This window comes from Tupaia chinensis, unplaced genomic scaffold, assembly GCF_000334495.1.
Source record: "Tupaia chinensis unplaced genomic scaffold, TupChi_1.0 Scaffold000201_1, whole genome shotgun sequence".
In the NCBI taxonomy this organism is placed as follows: Eukaryota; Metazoa; Chordata; class Mammalia; order Scandentia; family Tupaiidae; genus Tupaia; species Tupaia belangeri.
This window is the reverse complement of record NW_006159676.1, coordinates 1,464,216-1,467,829: the sequence shown is the minus strand read 5'-3', so window position 1 is coordinate 1,467,829 and position 3,614 is coordinate 1,464,216.

Below are 3,614 nucleotides of genomic sequence, written 5' to 3'. Positions count from 1 at the left end.
CCAGGTCTGGGACTCGAACCACGGTTGGCCATGTGTGAGTCCAGCACCCTTAACCACCACTCCACCTGCTAGTCCTAGTTTCTGTATTTTTTTTTTTTTTTTTTTTTTTGGTCACTGCTTTAAGTTTTGTTCTGATGGCTTTTGTCCTGATTATAGACTTCAGTGTTTTTTTTTGTTAGGTTTTTGCCATAGGGCATGTGGACTTGCTGGAGAGAGAAGGAGAGAGAGGGAGAGTCAGAAATCACCCCCTAGGAAATGGCCACACTACAATCCCTCTCCTCCATTCTCCTCTCGGTATTTTGGGTACACACACATACTCGCCCTGCATGATTTTAAAGCCACTGGATCTGGGACTCGAACCGCAGTTGACAGTGTGGGATCCAGCCACTTTAACCTCTGAGTCACCTGCCAACCCTCACATGATAATTTTGATTTGTGTTGCCCCAGTGACGAATAATAAGGAGCGTTTATTTATTTTGCTTTAGGGTGCGTACGCTCTCCAGAAAGACAGAGACAGAGAGACAGAAAGCGAGACATTATCCCCCCAGGGGGGGATGGTCATGCCACAATCCCTCCTCCTCCATTCTCCTCTCAGGATCTTGGGCATGCACGCACACTCACCCGGTGTGAGTTTAAGCCACCGGGTGCGGGACTCGAACCGCAGTCGACTCCATGGGAGTCCAGCGACATAGCCATGACGCTAACTGCTGGTCCCAATAAGGAGCATTTCATGTGCTTATTGGCCATGCACAGCTCTTCTTTGTGGAAATTTCTATTCAAGTCCTTTGCCTGTTTTTCAGTTGGATTTTTGTCTTTTCTTTGGGTTGTAAGGAGTTCTTTATGTCTCCTGGAAATGAATCCATTATCAGCTATATGATTTGTAAATATTTTTCCCATTCCATGGGAATGGAACCTTTTTGCCCCGTTTCTTACATCCTTTGATGCACAAATGGTTTTAATTTTGACAGAGTCCAATTTATATATTTTTCTCCTGTTGCCTGTGCGTTCAGATCCAAGAAATCATTGCCAACTCGCGTTCCTCTTTCTTCCTCACGAGAGTTTTATAGTTTTTGTTATTGTTATATGTAGTTTTCGTTTTATAGTTTCAGCTTTTATAGTTTGATAGTTTTAGCTTTAGATCTTTGCTCCGTTTCGAGTTAGGTTTTATATATGGTTTTAGGAAAGGGTCCAACTTCATTATTTTACATGTGGATATTCAGTTTTCCCAGAGCCATTTGTTGGAAAAATTATCCTTTCTCTATTAAATGGTCTTGGCACCCTTGTTGAAAATTATGTGACCATATGTGAGGGATGTATTTCTGGGCGCTTTATTCTCTTTCATTGGTCTGCATGTCTGTCCTGAAGCCAGTACCACACTGTTTTGATTACTGTAACTTTGTAGTAAGTTTTTTTTTTTTTTTTTTAATCATAGGGCAAATGTACTTGCCCGGGACGGGGACAGAGAGGCACATGTACTTGCCAGAGAGAGAGACAGAGAGAGAGAGACTCAAGCCCCAGAGTCAGCCATGTGGGATCCAGTGCCTTAATCTTCACATCATCTGCTGGCCCCGTACTCTTTATTTTTTTTGACATTTAATTAAACATTTATGAGTTTTATATTATTTTAAAATTAATTTTTCTATATTCAGTGACTTTATAGCAATAGCACAGAAAATGAATTTTTCCAGCATGAATACATTATATATTGGTCCAATCAAAAATAGTACCACACCAGAGGGCCCAGCAGTTAGCGTCATGGCTATGTCACTGAACTCCCACGTAGTCGACCACGGTTCACGTCCCGGACCCGGTGGCTTAAACTCAAGCCGGGCACATGTGCGTGCGTGCCCAAGATCCCGAGAGGAGAATGGAGGAGAAGGGATTGCGGCGTGGCCATCCCTCCTGGAGGGTGATTTCTCGCTTTCTGTCTCTCTGTCTCTCTCTGTCTTTCTGGCGAGCGCACGCGCCCTATAGCAAAAATCTCTCCCCCCCCCAAAAAAAAAGTACCATACCCATTATCAACAGGTAATTTTTCATTTATGTGTTTTTTAGATATTATGCTGCTTCCTTTTCCCCTTTAATTCTCTCCTCCTCACCCTTTTCCATTTCCTACTCTCTTCCCACACCGTCTCTAGTATCCTAACTAGCTCTCCATCCCTTTATACCTTCCAGTCTTTCCGTTTCCACCATGGCGTGCGGTCCGTGGGTATATGTGAAGTGGGGACATACAATGCCTCTCTTTCATAGTCCCGCTTCTTTCGCTCAGCAGTAAATCTTCCATATTCAGCCACTTTCTATCAAATGCCAGGGTCATATATTTTTTATGGCTGAGTAATATTCCATTGCGTATATGTGCCACACTTTTTCCATCCATTCATCAGTTGGTGGACATTTGGGCTGGTTCCATGCCCTGTAATATGGTTTTTTTTTTTTTTTAAATGATTTTATTTAACTTTATATATTTATTCATTTGTTTCTTTCAATTTGGCCAGAGAGGGACAGAGTAACACAGAGAGAAAGCGAGAACTCCTGACAGGGTCCTGTCCCTGCAATCCACTCCCAGCCTCAGCCAGCCCCAGATTGTGGGCACGCACGTGTCTGGCATACTCAAGGAGGTCTCTGGGATTGAACCTGAGGCCCACTCCACCCTGTAGTTGAGCCTCACGGGGCGTCATGTTCTATGGCGCCACGTCTGGCGCTCTGTCGTTGATGTTTCTTTTTTAAAAAAATTAATTTATTTATTTTAAAAAATAGAGAGAGAGAAAGCAAGTTGCCATGTCTGGGACTTGAACCATGGTTGGCCATGTAGAAGTCCAGCATCCCTAACCACCACACCACCTGCCGGCTCCTCTGTCATTGGTGTTTCAATAGGGATTATATCGATGCTGCAGACGGCTTTTGAACAGGATTGCCATCTGCCTAGGGTTAAATCCTGCTCTCCTCTTTCCCACCATGGAACTCAGGGCACACACATATCCTGCCTCACTTCCTCATCTTTAAGATCTGCTGTGGGGACCAGCAGGTGGCACAGTGGTTAAGGCGCTGGATTCCCACATGGTCAACCACGGTTCAAGTCCCAGACCCGGAGGCTTGAAACTCACGCCGGGTGCGTGTGCGTGCGTGCCCAAGATCCCGAGAGGAGAATGGAGGAGAAGGGATTGTGGCTTGGCCATCCTCCCTGGGGGGGTGATTTCTCCCTTTCTGTCTCTCTGTCTCTCTCTCTCTCTGTCGCTCTGGCAAGCATACATGCCCTATAGCAAAAAAAAAACTCACAAATTTTTTTTGGAAAGAGCTGGAGAAAAGATGGTGGTGGGTGTGGTAGGGCAAGCAGGGGAGCGAAGGGGGAGCTCAGGAGCTGGAGGAAGAGGTGCCCAGCAGCCCAAGGGAGGAACTGGGGCCCTGGCGGGTATTCTGGCTGTGACGTCAACATCGGAGGAGTCAGGGACAGGACGATCCTGGCCAGGGCCCGCTGGGCTGGAGGAGGCTCCCATGAGCATCCCAGGGAATGTTCTGGAAGCAGGATTGGCGGGGGCGGCACGGGGGAGCCGACGCGCACAGAGTCCAGAGTTTTGGGGGAGCTGGCTTCGAGGGGTGGGACTGGCTGGGGGAGGAGG